We start from the raw sequence: 14,066 nt of genomic DNA on the forward strand, positions 1-14,066 counted from the left end.
TGTGTGTGTGTGTGTCTGTGTGTGTGTGTCTGCACCCGTTTGTCTGTTTGTGGGTTTTTCTCATCATTTGTTGCTTTTTTGTCATCTTTCTTTGAACTTTTTGTCTGTTTGGCTTCTTCGAGGTTTTGTGTTTCTCGTCTAGTTTTGTGCAGTTTTGTGGTTCTTTTGTGTCCCTTTTCATGGTTTTTGTATATTTACTATAATGTGCTGTTTTGTTGTCTCCTGTGCAGGTTGTGTGTCTCTGTGGTTACTGAGCTCACTGTTCTCTGTCTTTGTCTCTGCCCCGCCCCATGGACAGACCGGTGGGTGGATCAATGCTGGTTATCGCCTGTATTTCTGACACGCCCCCTGGTGGCGGTGCGCAGCAGTAACGTGTGCTGTGAGTAGGACCTGGCTGTCTCAGGGAGGGGTTGCAGGGGTGTGTGATCGGTCACGGTGGGCCACCTGACTCACACACGCCTCAGCGTCAGTAAAAGTGTGAGCCACAGTGCAGCGGCCTGTGTGATCTCATGAAGCCATCAAAGACCAGGATGAAAGCCTGGACCTTGTTGTGGTCAGAGGGGAGGGCCCACACAGATGTTTGTGATCGTCGGTCCTCAGCTGCCCCTCTGACACAGCCAACGAGAGACCACAGACGAAGCAGGAGGAGAGACGCGATGGTTGGACTGACAGGTGACTCCAGCTGCAGAGTAACTCAGAGCTGGACGACTAACTCGTCCTCTGTTACGTCTGCAGGTCCCACTCAGAGCGTGGTGTCTCCTCCTGAACCCACAGAGGATCATCATCAGAGCCGTGGCTGCTTGGTTATCAGTCTGCACAGGCTGTAAACATCACACACACGTGCACACAATCGTGCACAGCTAAGTGTGAACGGGCCCGTGAGCTCGCTTCAAAGCTACGAAGGTCTAAATTTAGGGGTCAGGTGATGGCGCCGGCGTTTAACGGCTGACGCGTGCACAGGGAACAAAATCACGGCTCCTCTGATGCTCACCTGCTGCGACCTCAGATGTTTAGGTGCAGATGTGCTGCATCTGTATGGGGCTGTTTGAAAAGCTTTGATGATGGAGGAGTGCGGCCTCGCCGTGGTTACTTTGTCTCTGGTCTCTGTGGTCGACGATGCTCATAAACAAACTGTAAAGGAGGAAAATGTTTCATACGTGTTACATAAAATCATCAAGAGATGGAAAGCTTCATCATATTACAAACACGTCTCAGATTACATGTGAGGAGGAATCTTTCAGCAGGCGGTCGTTAAACAGGCGCAGAGAGCTAAAGAGTCTCTGCAGGACGGACGGCGCACGTGCTCGCCGCTCTGAAGTGCACGCAGTATAAATAGGACGAGACGTTAAACAGAGAAACCAAACACTGGGCACGATGTGACGTTTCCAACAAAGGCTGTTTGTGCAAAGCAGCAATTAGAGGCGACGACAGGCTCAGATCCCACAAACAGAAACGCCTCTTTTAAATAACCTGTCTGCCTCATGTCGCACAAACACACCATGAGCGTCCGCAAGGACCCGAGCGTTCAAAGTCACGGCTCAGTTTGTGCAGGATCACCTGGAAAGGTCGAGTAAAGGGTCAAAGCAGAGTGACAGAGACCAGCGTCACAGCCACACCTGGCAGGGAAAAGAACTACAGCAGCTCATTACTGCTTTATCGATGTTCCTTTGAGTAAAAGGTTTAAGAAAACATGTTCATGTTGCAACTGTGGTGACTCTGATCCCTCCATCAGCAATAATCAAAACAGTGTTTTTGGATGAATTCGTGACTCCAAGCATGAAGAAGCAGATTTGACTTCATGTGAATGAACCCATCAGTTAATGCAGCAGGTGAGTTATTCCCCGCCTGCAGCTGTGCAGCTGTGCAGCTGTGCAGGTGTGCAGCTGTGCAGGTGTGCAGCTGTGCAGCTGTGCAGGTGCTCAGTGATTTCATCACTGAGCAGGAAGTGTGTGCTGGGTCCTGATGGTGGGATCATGAATATAACTCACTGTGACTCCCTCACAGACCCACTAACACGGGGAGCAGCTTCATGTAACACACTGTGACACACTACAGGCAGCACTGACACGTGGTGGTCACGTGTCACATCCTGTCTGTCTGACAGAGACAGGAAGAGAGGACATGATGTCATAATCGAAAGAAGGCACCTGTGACAAAAACACCTGAAACATTTGTAACTTTCCAACATGCCGACCTACAGATGAAAGTTTGTGAACTTCACACAGCTGCACGTCTAACACCCACGTTTGCACCGTCATACACCTGTGACCTGAAAAGGTGCTGTGGGTGGAGCTGTCGGGGGGATGAGACACGTCAGTGCAGCGTGAGTGAAGGCTGCACGCTGAAGGCTTCCTGACTCGTGAAGGGTCATGTGGTGCGAACAGCACTGGTCAGAGATGTTTTCAGAGGACCTGTGCTGCTCCGTCTTTTCTTCATGTATTCTCACAGAGCAGCTTTGCATGATTCACAGTTCAGAATAATCCCTCTTTATCTGATACTGTACCGCCCTGCAGCCCCTCAGTCCTTCCTCTGTCTGATACAAGCTCCTCCCCCTGCAAGACAACTTCTACTGATTAGGACAGGTGGGTGGGGCTTGCACCTGAGACCCAGATGAGGGACGTCATGATAATGTCCCAGAGTAGAAAAAAAAATGGTGATAAACAGAGTGTTTAGCCCAGGAGCGTTGTGCTCATGCTGAGCTCATCAATAGAAACTTTGGCCGTTATTAAATATGAGCATCCAGCACAGGACCAGGACCAGGACCAGGATCAGGACTACTTGGATTCATGTTCAGGAAGAGGGTGGAGCACCTTCCTGGAACTGTGCAAAGCCGACCTCTGCAGACTAATGTTGTGATTTGGTGAAACTGAATCTCAGCAGTGAAATCCACGTTCATGCTGACCTGCTGCATCCAGCACAGCAGGTCAGCGCTCTGCCTCTGAGACGCGTCCTTACATGTGAAAAGTCCTCGCTGTCCAAATGTCCACGCTTCGTCAGACGATCAGGCCGTGACACAGACGTCCTCACTAATCACATTTGTTTAAACTTTCCAAACATTCTCACTCTTCAAATTGTCCTTTATTTATTTCCTTCCCAGAACCGTGTCTGTGTTTACAGGATCTCATTGTTAGTGTCCCACGGTGGACGGTGTCCCACCCGCTTTGGTGCTGAGAGAAACCTGAGATTTTGTTGAACCACAAAGGTCACTTGTTAGGAAAACATAATCTGAGGCCTCTCTGCGTCTTTAAACAAATGAGCAGGACGCCTCGTGCTGTAGGCAGAAAGACTGTGGTGAGCAGCTATTTAGATGAGTTGGACTTTACTGAAAGCGTCTGAGAGCCGTGGTGCCGGCAGAGAGCGAGGGGAAACTCACGGCTGGGCTGATGGAAAGGCGCTGTGGAAAAACGACAGGCTGACTTCTTCGTAATGAACTCTGGCTTCCCCTGCAAAGCCTCAGAGAGCAGCTCGCCTCGTTTTTTATCTGCGAGTGAAACTGTTTAAGAAGGAATGCGAGAGCACCCGGAGGGCTGAGCTCAGATGATTAGCAGGATTAGGAGCTCGAAGCAGATGTTTGGACACGGCACACACCTGCAGTCAGCTCAGCTCACATCTATACCATCTCCAAACACTTCTGCTCTGACCTTTGACCTTTTCAGTCCTGATTGATACATATGGATGAATATATGAGTGCCAGTCACACAGGAAAAGGTTTAATTACAGGCCAATCTCCAACCTTCCTTCATATCAAACATCCTTGAAAGAGTAGTTGTCAAACAGCTAACAGATCATCTGCAGAGGTTTATTTGAAGAGTTTCAGTCAGGTTTCAGAGCTCATCACAGCACAGAAACAGCTTTAGTGAAGGTTACAAATGATCTTCTTATGGCCTCTGACAGTGGACTCATCTCTGTATAACCACCTTGAGGTGACTGTTAAATAAGTAAAACTGAATGTCTAAAACTGTCCTGTTTTTCTTCATGATTTCATTTTTTGCTGGATCTCAGGACATTTATTTAACTTATTTATGTTCATGTTATCTTTATTTATTTTTTTAAAAAACGTAATCGTGCAGAAAACATTCCTAATCAAATGATTTCCATATTAGCCGAACACACGTTTGACTGCATCTCTTTGCACTTTGCAAACTGGCAGAGGTCAAAGTTCAAAGAGGAGGGCTCTAACACAGTAATGTGAGGAAAGCTCTGAGATTGTTGCTGCTGACCACAGTAAGACAGCAGCAGGCTCCTGCAGATGCATGATGCTGCACGACTTCTAATGGGCAGCATTTCTGCTTGTGGCCATTTTCAGGTTACATTTGCAATGTTACCACAGACTTGACCAAACAGGAAGCAGCAAATTCTGCAGTGAAAACCTTTGAAAGTCTAAAGCTGTGAACTGACAGGCCAGATGAGACGCTTTATGTGGCATTCCCATTCAAAGAGTGGAAAAATCCCAGCGGTGCACCGAGTCAGAGGTTTGGATTCAGGGCATCACCAAGGGTCCTCATAACGACAGGGAGACGTGTTTAAGTGTGTGTGCTGTTATCAGATCGCTGGCTGCATCAGTGTGTGTCAGGATCACATAAAGCACTCAGAACTGTTCAGAGAAAGAAAAGTCAAACGGTAACACTCTGCCTCTCTCCGGGCAGCGATGATGCATAAAGCGACAGAAAGAGCTTCAGAAACTTCACGAGATCTGACGAAGCGCTCGCTCTCGATCATCACTGCAGATGTGTGAGCGAGGAAAGAGACAAAAGAGAGATTAGATTCGATTAGATAGAACTTTATTAATCCCTCGGGTGGGTTCCTCTGGGAAATTCGATTTCCAAAAAAGCACAGCACCGACAGAAGTTACAGAGTTACAGAATATTATATATACACACACACACACACACACACACACACACACACACACACACACACACACACACACACACACACACACACACATATATAAATACAGAGACAAATATAAATAAAATATACGAAGGGGATAAATAGAATAAATAGGAATAAAAAATAAAAATACAAGTGAATTGCACATTTCAAGTATTGAGTCTATTGCACTGTTGACTATTTACAAAAGTATTGCACAAGGTATTGTACAGTGAGGTGCAGAGGCACTACAGCTTAGTTGTTCCTCCCTCCTTTGTCCTCCTGTCTCCCCTCCCTCTCCCCTCCAGAGAGGAGTTAAACAGTCTGATGGCGTGTGGGACAAAGGAGTTTTTAAGTCTGTTAGTTCTTGTCTTGGGGAGAAGCAACCTGTCACTGAACAGACTCTTCTGGTTGTTTATGGCCGTGTGCAGAGGATGCCCAGCATTGTCCATAATGTCCATCAGTTTCTTTAGTGTCCTTTTCTCTGCCACTGTCACCAGAGTGTCCAGCTTCATGCCGACCACAGAGCTAGCCCTCCTGATCAGTTTCTCCAGCCTGGATGAGTCCCTCTTTGCTGTGCTGCTCCCCCAGCACACCACAGCATAGAAAAGTACTCCAGCAACCACCGACTGGTAAAACATCCTCAGGAGCTTCCTGCAGATGTTAAAAGACCTCAGCCTCCTGAGGAAGTACAGTCGGCTTTGGGCTTTTTTATACAGGTGCTCTGTGTTGCATGACCAGTCCAGTTTGTTGTCCACCCACAGCCCGAGGTACTTGTACTTGTTGACCACCTCCACCTCCTCCCCCTCTATCTGAGCCGGCAGTGGACCTTCTCTGGACCTCCCGAAGTCCACAACCAGTTCCTTAGTCTTTGAGGTGTTGAGCACAAAGCAGGAGAGAAAGTTCAGGGATGATGGAAAGAATGAAGCAGAGAGAAACGCTGTGAGTGAGAGAAAAAGACCGAAGGAAAGGAGGCAGACGACCAAAACACAGAGAATCACAGGGGGAGGGGCGAGCGAGCAGATGTGAGGGAGCTGACAGGTGAGGACGGGCGATCGATGGCGGCTGACATCAGGTGGAGCGTACCTGCAGTGAGTCAGCGCTCTGTGAGGGGTGAAGCAAACACCAGTGGGGTGGAGGGGGGGGTAACCTGCTGTTCCCGCCTCTTTCCTGTCATCCCGCCAAAACGTTGATGCTGGCACAGAAACCCTTTCAAAATAAAAGACAGGCTTCACGTCAGCTTTTCAAACGTTTGTGACTTTTTCACCAACGCCATTACCTCCTCTGGCTCCTCCCACTCCTCCCCAGATAATGGACCAACATGCTCACCTGTTTGCAGCTGATTGGCTCTCTGCTGATACCGATGTGTGTGAATGTTAAATACCCCGCTGCCCCTAAAAACAACAAAAACAAGCAAAGGTCGCCCGCTGACCCGGGTTTCTGTGACAGCAGCCTCACACAGATGTCCTCCCTCTGCCCCGCCACCACCTCCAGTTATTCTGGGGATCACCTGTGTCTGCTCCACCCTGTTGGACAAGCCTGGAACACCTGAGGTGCCCGTGAAGGAGCAGCAGCTCCTCTCTAAGCTCCTCCCACATGGCTGAGCTCGGGCTGATTCTGAGTCCCGACACGCTGAAACCCCTTCAGCCCATTTTCACCACCTCGGCCTCCGGGGCCCGTGTTTGGTATGATGACCTAAAATCACAGACGGTCACATGGGTGTGACATCAGAGCTGGGCCTCAGTGATGTCAGAGAGGACACAAAGGTAGAGAACAGAAACACGTCCTCACACGTTCTCCTGCTCTGAGGCAGGCTGAGTCCAGATGCTGCCAGCTGCAGGTCAAATGTGCACAGGAGCTGGGGATCAAACCTGTGACCTTTTCCCTGTGAGAGCTTGTAGCGCGGAGACAGAGGCAGCCTCTGTGTTCCCACACAGTGTGAGTGCCCAGCTGTGAAACCACATCATTCTCCTCATGGTTTCCTAACTACAGTTTGTCTTTCCCTTCTCCGCCCTCCCAGTTCCTCGCATGTTCCCCCGCTCGCTGTCATGTTTGGACAGATCACATACGGCGGTTTGGCCTAAATTGGCGCTGCGGTCAGCTGCTTTCTCAGCCTCAGCGCTGTTTCTGAGAAGTGCTTCAGCTCTGAGAGGAAGAGTGTAGTCACGCACTCGACACTGATGAGGATCGTTATGTTAGCTGTACAAATACGAGCTGCAGAGTCACAGTGGGCGTGGCCAGAGACCTCCGCCAAGGTGGGCGGCAGGATGGTGACGAAGCTGCACTGGGAAAACCACGACCTTTGACTCTTCCGCTGCTGCCGTCCAAACAGCAGGGAGAGGTCCGGCCGGTTAAAGACCAAGAAGGAGCGGAGTCGGAGGTGTTTGCAGAGGTCAGGCGGGTTTCCAGGTCCGCCCATCGCCACGACGTCTTTATCTTGTTTTTCAAAAACATTTAAATTCTGTGAGAAAGCCAGTCAGAGGCTTCTCAGAGATCTCCGAGGCAGCCTGGGAAAAAATAGTTGCTGAGCAGCTGGACTCTGAAGCACTTTCACACGCTGCCGTTCAGCTCAGGTGTCTCAGCGCTCCCTTCCTGTTTGGTTCACGAGGTCAGCCGTGAGCATATACCAGCAGCATCTGGCAAACAGCCAATCACATGACAGCCCCGCCCCCCCAACTGACATTGCTTCCTGCTGCCAGCAGGTGAAAAATCCAGTTCAGGGACCAGTTAGCTGAGCCTAGCGCCACCTGCCAGTCAAACAGGCCACGCCCCTAATAATACAGACAGGTGAGTTCATTCTGTCCCGTATAGTTATGAAAGGAGAAATTCTTTACTTTATCATTGGAGTTCATGTGGACTCACTGCCTGGACGTCAGACGGAGCCTGGACGTCTGAGGGAGCCTGGACGTCTGAGGGAGCCTGGACGTCAGACGGAGCTTGGACGTCTGAGGGAGCCTGGACGTCAGACGGAGCCTGGACGTCAGACGGAGCTTGGACGTCAGACGGAGCTTGGACGTCAGACGGAGCTTGGACGTCAGACGGAGCTTGGACGTCTGAGGAAGCCTGGACGTCTGACGGAGCCTGGACGTCTGAGGGAGCCTGGACGTCTGAGGGAGCCTGGACGTCTGAGGGAGCCTGGACGTCTGAGGGAGCCTGGACGTCTGAGGGAGCCTGGACGTCAGACGGAGCCTGGACGTCTGAGGGAGCCTGGACGTCAGACGGAGCTTGGACGTCTGAGGGAGCCTGGACGTCAGACGGAGCCTGGACGTCTGAGGGAGCCTGGACGTCAGACGGAGCCTGGACGTCTGAGGGAGCCTGGACGTCAGACGGAGCTTGGACGTCTGAGGGAGCCTGGACGTCAGACGGAGCCTGGACGTCTGAGGGAGCCTGGACGTCTGAGGGAGCCTGGACGTCAGACGGAGCTTGGACGTCTGAGGGAGCCTGGACGTCAGACGGAGCCTGGACGTCTGAGGGAGCCTGGACGTCTGAGGGAGCCTGGACGTCTGAGGGAGCCTGGACGTCAGACGGAGCTTGGACGTCTGAGGGAGCCTGGACGTCAGACGGAGCCTGGACGTCTGAGGGAGCCTGGACGTCAGACGGAGCCTGGACGTCTGACGGAGCCTGGACGTCTGACGGAGCCTGGACGTCTGAGGGCTTGCCTGGACGTCAGACGGAGCCTGGACGTCAGACGGAGCCTGGACGTCTGACGGAGCCTGGACGTCTGAGGGAGCCTGGACGTCTGACGGAGCCTGGACGTCTGAGGGAGCCTGGACGTCAGACGGAGCCTGGACGTCAGACGGAGCCTGGACGTCTGACGGAGCCTGGACGTCTGAGGGAGCCTGGACGTCTGACGGAGCCTGGACGTCTGACGGAGCTTGGACGTCTGAGGGAGCCTGGACGTCAGACGGAGCCTGGACGTCTGAGGGAGCCTGGACGTCAGACGGAGCCTGGACGTCAGACGGAGCCTGGACGTCTGACGGAGCCTGGACGTCTGACGGAGCTTGGACGTCTGAGGGAGCCTGGACGTCTGAGGGAGCCTGGACGTCTGACGGAGCCTGGACGTCAGACGGAGCCTGGACGTCTGACGGAGCCTGGACGTCAGACGGAGCCTGGACGTCTGACGGAGCCTGGACGTCTGACGGAGCTTGGACGTCTGAGGGAGCCTGGACGTCAGACGGAGCTTGGACGTCTGACGGAGCCTGGACGTCTGACGGAGCCTGGACGTCAGATAACTGTGACCTGTGTGAGGAGCTGAGGGCTTGCATGGAGCAGAGGGTCATCAGCTGCTTGGGTTTGAGGTACAGAGCATAAGGACCAGACTGGGTAGAATGGCGATGATGGTTTGGGAGGAGCTCTATGGTAATAACAGCTTCTCTGACAGTTGCGTGGTTCCACTTTAGAAACTCGTCTGAACCGAAGGAGCTCGTCGCAGCCTCGGCCTTCAGAGACGGCGAGATGGTCGTCGCCGGAGCGTACACTCATCCGGGCCGACGTGTGTTTACACTCCGGCGTGTTTTCATTGTTATCAAAGTGGCAGAAACACAGCAAACAGCTTTTATCCGCGGGCTCGTGGACTTCCTGACACCACTCTGACGTGAAGAAGTCCTGCTGGTGTAACTTCACCTCAGACTCGAGAGACTCTTTAATGGGCCTGTTTTTACTTTCGACATACACAACAAGGACTTCACGCTGATTTATTGATGCTAAGTTCATCCCCTCATTCATATTTCACAGCAGTGTTTCTGCTGTTTACACTGAGCTGAAAGCATCGGAGAGATGAACGACGAGCGCGGGCAAGCGTCTGATCCCGTGAACGCCCGAGGAGGCGACGCAGTTTGCTGGAACTGGAGGTTTTCCCCAGTATTCACAGCCGTGTTTACATTAGTCACCACGTCTCCACAGAGAGGCTCGCACACAGAGCAGCATGCCCTTAAAAAGCCAAAGCGCTGCTCCACTCGAGTTGCTTCATATGCTGGAAATCTACCGCTCGCATTAATCACGCGTGACGCTGCAGTTTCTCACAGATTGATCATGGAGTCACATCCAGCAGGTTTCTGAGAAAGGTGTTTGACCCAGCTCCTCTTCCTCAGAGAGGAGACCGGTGGGCCGAGAAACTCTGAAAAACAATCACGCACACGGAGTCATGTGCACGGAGCTACGGCCATCCTGAAGAGAGATGCTCATCCTGAAGCGTTGTAGGTTGACGCAAACATCTGTGAAGGCCTCGTTAGTGCTCACCCATGTCCACAGGCTCAGGAGCAACATCTGCTCGGCCCGAGGGACAGCTGTCTCTGAAAACATCTGGAATGGGGAATATGAAGCATATAAAAGTAACGGCCTCAGTGCCTTTGAAGAAGAGCTGATGGAAAGATGCTCTGGTGACAGCGTTACCTGAAGGTTATCAGGCGTCATAATCAGAGTGAGAGGGCATAAATGAGCATCAGGTCATGAGCCGGCGTGTACCCAGGAGGTCCAGGTCAGACATCAGCCTCCATCTGCTGCAGCGACACAGCAGGAAGTAAGGATCATCTATACATACCTATGATCATCCTCCACCCCCCAAACACACCACGCTCAGAAGCTCCAGCTGCACAAACATGGAAGCTGTCCGGCGCTCTGTAAGGTGCTGGTTTGGTGCCAGATGTGTGGAGTCTGACACGGCGACAGGAACCGCCGGGGCATTCAGGGCGAGAGACCCTGACTGACTAACAGGGAGAGAGAGAAAGTCAGTGTTTGTGGAGCGAGCCGGTCAGAGGGCCCGGTTCACAGCTTAGGACACCATCTTTGATGTGTGTGTGTGTGTGTGTGTGTGTGTGTGTGTGTGTGTGTGTGTGTGTGTGGCAGGCATGAATCACCGCACATCCTCTGAGGTGTCAGAGGTCTGACTCTGGAAAATGTCAGATACATGAAAACACACACGAAGCCTTCAAGATGAAGAGGAGGGAAAAGTGTGTGTGTGTGTGTGTGTGTGTGCTGGTGTAACTATCATCGTCAGGACCTCAGAGAACAGCTCTGAGTTTCTTTGGTGGATCTTTAAGAGGCTGTTCGAGGGTCCAGGTCTGAGCCGGGTCCAGGTCTGAGCCGGGTCCAGGTCTGATCAGGATCAGGCTGAGCTCAGTTCGCTCGGTGAGAACACGACAGAGTAAAGTCATCCGGCTCAGAGTGTGCCGATATAAACGACCTTCAGCGGGTCCCAAACTGGTTTTGTGTTTCCTGTTTGGCCGCTCTGCTCAGCCCGTGTCCTTCTTCACCTCTCTGATCCTACCTGTCATCAGGGTGACATCATCACCTTCCTCTTCTCTGATTGGTGAGTAAGCTGTTAAGAGAAAATAATCACATCAGGGAAAAATGCTGCTGCAGTTTTCCCACCTACACAAACACAAAGCAGACACACCCGGACATCTGCATGACACACACACACACACACACACACACACACACACACACACACACACACACACACACACACACACTCACACAGACACACACACACACACACACATAATAAGTATGATGGAGAAATCCCCTCTGTGTGTGTGTGTGTGTGTGTGTGTGTGTGTGTGTGTGTGTGTGTGTGTGTGTGTGTCTGTGTGTGTGTGTGTGTGTGTGTGTGTGTGAGTGGAATGCAGCCTGTAAATAAACTGTAAGCCACACACTCATACTGACATTCCCGCCTCTGCTGCACATTACAGCTAATGGGCTAATGTTAGCATGTTAGCATCGTCACTGTCAGTCAGGCCTGTGGGAGGCCCCTGCAGAGCCTTTGGTTCCACCTTTAAAAACCAGTGAAACCATCAAGAACTCATCTGCTCGTCTTAAACTGAGCAACAGTTAACCTTCAGAAACGTTCGACCCTCAAACAAAATGTTGTCCTTTAGAAACACCTTTCTTTGGCTAAAAATATAAAAATACAGAATCGAATCATCACCAGTGATGAATTCACCACCAACAATCTCATAAAATCTTTTTCTTATTCTTTGAAATCAAGAATTCAGAACTGACGAACTGTGAAACCAACACAGGACGAATGAAATGAAAGCTCTCATCATTCGGTCCCTCCAAACCAGCCCTTTAACGCCCCTTTAGATCGTCTTTAATCCTTTGTTGGACTACCTGGCTCATCCTTCAACAGTCAAAACATTAGGAATGCTTTCTGGAACCCCATTGGATAATCTCAAAGCCCCACCTGAGCTTTGGCTCACCTTTACAAACTCTCATTATTATCTGTACTCATGAAAAATTCTAGAACTCATTAAAAACCCTTTAATATGTAACCAAGTCACCGCTTTAAACTGTCCACGGTTCTATTAGAAGATTATAAACTCAAACTGTACAAATGACATAAAAATCCTGAGAGATTCACATCCCTCTTTGAATGCTGAGGTGACAGAGGTGGGCATGAAAATCCCTGTGAATAACGAGACAGCAGGACCGACAAAGACCTGAAACAGGAAACGAAGAAGAAGAGTGATGAAGACGTGAGGCTGCTCTGAGGTCACGGTGCTGAGAGCTGACGTCCACTAGATGGAGCAGTTCCATCTGCATTCGGGGTGACGGAGCACCAGCCTCCGCTCACCTGCCCATCACGTCCTCGCCACACAGAAACACACCAGGAGCTCATTTAGAGTGAGTCAGAGTTCAAAGGTCAGCAAAGATCAAACCAGCAGCCTGGACACGTCTGTCGTGGCGTGTTCACCCTGAACACGTCGGCTTCCCGCAGCAGAATGAAATCAGGGTCTGTGTGAGGATGATGGCGGCTTCATCGTCAGAGGGCATTCCCCCAAACTCAGACACGCTTCATAACTCTGAATGACTCTGAACAGATGAGGTCATGCGATGGTCGGCAGATGACATCACTCCCTCATACTTTTCCAGCTGCTGTGGTTGTTTTGGTTGCTGTTTTTCGTGCCCGGGGGCGAGGTGTATCAGCGTGCTGCTGGCGGTGCGGCAGGTTCGTGACTCACAGCTGGTTGGAGTTATTTAAAGAAGCAGCGGCGCAGACACGTCCGTGCACGCTCCACACGCTGCAGAGGCTTTGTTAGGCCACTCGGCGAGCACTGAGCTCACACAGGCATGAGCTGGACGGCCTTTACAAAAACATGAACACATCGACTCACACTTACCCCGCAGTGATGATGTCACAGCAGCGCGGGGAGAATCCCAGACATCTGATTAGCTTCGGTGTGTAACGCCGCGTCGTCCCTGCTTCCTCTACAGTCACAGCTGACTCTGCTCTCTGGTTTCTGCAGCCACGAGGTGGAGGGAAGGGGGTGCAGAGGTGGTGTAATGGGAAATAGCTACAGCACAACTCCTGCTGTTGAGTTCTGATTGTTACACTGGTGTTAATACATCTTTAAAACTACTCAGATCCCTTTGGTTCACCTGTTAAACCAAAGCGTCCATGTTAGGGACTTCCTGTCCGCCCTGCGGAAACCTTCCTGCCCTGTCACAGTCTTTAGCTTCTCAGGGTTAAAGTTAGGTTTTATTTCAGCCACACGCTAAAAACTGCAAAGTTTCAGGAGCTTCGGGATATTTTGGCATTAAAGACTTTTGGATGAGAGAGATTAACTGAACCTAAACCATCCATCAACTGCTCATCAGCTGGAGCCCATTACAGCTGCCGCGGGGCATGAAGGGCACACCCTGGACCTCTATCACAACAGTTTAAGAACTCTAAACCACCAAAACACAACCAGCTCTCAGGAAACCGGCCCAGGGTTGTGTCTCGGTGACATGAACCAAACCCAGGCCTTTGGTAGATGAGGCGAGATCTGACTGAAGACTTTAAAAAGGTTCTTCAGTTAATGTGAGCTCGTCATTGTTTGCTCTCCTGATGCCGCTCAGAGCTTTGATGTCTCAGTGAAAGAAACGTGATGACAAACTGTGCTGATCACCATCCTGTTTGTGCTGTTTCCAAGTAAGACACAGTGATGATGATGATGATGATGATGATGATGATGATGACGCAAACAGTTTGTCAAGCAAACCAGCAGCTTCATGGGAACATGTACTAAACCTGGAACTGGTTAGGATGGATCTGGGAAGGAAAGGAAAGGAAGCAAACATGAGAATTCGTCAGTTTCTGCTATTGGCAGCTCGAGCATCGGCACCAGCCTTTAAATAGACCTTAATAACCTGAACCTGCTCAGACCTTTGAAACACGTGGCACTAATCCTCTACCCCACCCCTTTAAT

Source organism: Astatotilapia calliptera, chromosome 9, assembly GCF_964374335.1.
Source record: "Astatotilapia calliptera chromosome 9, fAstCal68.1, whole genome shotgun sequence".
In the NCBI taxonomy this organism is placed as follows: domain Eukaryota; kingdom Metazoa; phylum Chordata; class Actinopteri; order Cichliformes; family Cichlidae; genus Astatotilapia; species Astatotilapia calliptera.